This window comes from Ailuropoda melanoleuca, chromosome 8 (genome assembly GCF_002007445.2).
Source record: "Ailuropoda melanoleuca isolate Jingjing chromosome 8, ASM200744v2, whole genome shotgun sequence".
Lineage (NCBI taxonomy): Eukaryota > Metazoa > Chordata > Mammalia > Carnivora > Ursidae > Ailuropoda > Ailuropoda melanoleuca.
In genome coordinates this window covers 97,124,835-97,127,068 of record NC_048225.1, presented here as the reverse complement: position 1 = coordinate 97,127,068, position 2,234 = coordinate 97,124,835, and positions in this window count along the sequence as shown.

Sequence of the window (2,234 nt, the reverse complement as noted above, 5' to 3'; positions counted from 1 at the left end):
GGTTTTCTTGCTCTTCCTTCATGGGACTCAGCCTTTCCACCCCCCGCTCCCCATGAATCCTCTTCGCACTGGTGGAGAGTGGGTTTGTATTTGGGAGGGCAGAATCTGGGTGTCCTGGGAGGGGAGAGGTTGGGAGGGCCTCCTAGATGAGGGAGCACCTGTCCTGTTGGGGTAGGGGCATGAATGCTGTTCTCCTTTAGAGCAGGGTGGGGTGGCAACATGGGTTGGGGAGCCCATGCTCTTTTGTCAAATACTGAATTAGGAGCCAGTGGCTTCTCAGCATGTGATTCTTTGACCTGTGTAGCCACAGCCAGGTGCTGGCCTCCTCAGCCTAAGGGGACCTGCTGGCGTGGGTTTCTGGGTTCAAATCCTGGGAGAGACCAAGGGATCAGGGTGGTGTAGTTCCTGAAAGTTCCAGGAGGGGGCGATAGGGGTTAGGCTTAAACGGAAATATTCTGCATTGACCAGGAAGAGCCCTCAGTCAGTGTTCGTGTGACCCATTCCCCTGCATTCACAGATGAAAAGAGCAAGGCCCAGAGGTGATATGTTTGGGATCTCACAATGGATTGGTTTGCAGTAGGGCCTAAGGTAGAAATTGGTCTACTGACCCCACTTCTTCCTTCCAGTCAGATGGACAAATAGTGCACCCTGGGCATGTTCACATTTTGTCCCATGGTCCTCAGGGCTGACTGGGGAGAAAGGCAAGGCAGGGTGGTTACCCCTGCTTCATGAGTGAGGGAGCCGACTGAGGGCGGAGGAACGTACTGGAGGTCGCACAGCTAATTGGTTGGGACTAGAACTTAGGATACAAAGGCCTGGGATGTTCTCCATCCTCACACCCGGCCTTCTGCCTGGAGGAGAGGGCTGCTCATCCCCTTCGTCGTTCGCAGGATCATGGCTCCACTGCTCAGGCTCGTGGGCACAGGGAGGGCGGCCCCTGGTGGCCCCTGACCTCCCCTTTATAACTCCCGAATGGATTGCTGAGGTTGGGTCGCAGCCCGAGACTCCACTCATCCATGTAGAAACCACTGCTCAGAGAAACCAGCATGAGGTTTTGCTCTCAGGGAGATCCAGCTGCATTGTCTGCACGTACACAGGTTTGAGAGGTGACGGGAACTTGGAGCGCTCTGCTGTCTTGGGAGGCCGTATTTCTGTTGCCGCCCTAATACTCCATGGCTTACAACAGCATAAATGTAATACAGTCCCATCGGTCAGAGGTCTGATAGGGTCTCACTGGCCTGGAATCAAGGTCTCAGCAGAGCTGCATCTGCATTTCTTTCTGGAGGCTCTAGAAGATTTTCATTGTCTTGCGTTTTTCCAGCTTCAGAAGGCTTCTGCCTTCCTTGGCCTGTGGGCCTCTTCCTCCATCTTCGAAGCCAGCAGGATCGCATCCCTCTGACGCTTCTGGGGTCCCATGTCTTTGACCTCGCCAGGAGATGTGTCTCCACTTTTAAGGACTTGGGTGATTCGTTTGAGCCTCCGCAGACCACCCAGGGTAATCTCCCCCTCACGAGGCTCTTAACCTTAATCCCATCTGCAGTTCCTTTTGCCGTGTAAGGGACCACGTGCCTAGGTCCATGGGACCAGGATGTGGGCATCTACNGAACTTGGAGCGCTCTGCTGTCTTGGGAGGCCGTATTTCTGTTGCCGCCCTAATACTCCATGGCTTACAACAGCATAAATGTAATACAGTCCCATCGGTCAGAGGTCTGATAGGGTCTCACTGGCCTGGAATCAAGGTCTCAGCAGAGCTGCATCTGCATTTCTTTCTGGAGGCTCTAGAAGATTTTCATTGTCTTGCGTTTTTCCAGCTTCAGAAGGCTTCTGCCTTCCTTGGCCTGTGGGCCTCTTCCTCCATCTTCGAAGCCAGCAGGATCGCATCCCTCTGACGCTTCTGGGGTCCCATGTCTTTGACCTCGCCAGGAGATGTGTCTCCACTTTTAAGGACTTGGGTGATTCGTTTGAGCCTCCGCAGACCACCCAGGGTAATCTCCCCCTCACGAGGCTCTTAACCTTAATCCCATCTGCAGTTCCTTTTGCCGTGTAAGGGACCACGTGCCTAGGTCCATGGGACCAGGATGTGGGCATCTACGGGGCACCTGCTCTGCCACAGAGCCCTGTCGCACAGCCTTCTCATCCTCTTGCCCCACACGCTGGTGTTCAGGGCCTCTTAGGCCTGGGTCAGCCTGGCTCAGGACCCCTGTGGCCTGGGACGATCTGCCCTGGAGTTGGTG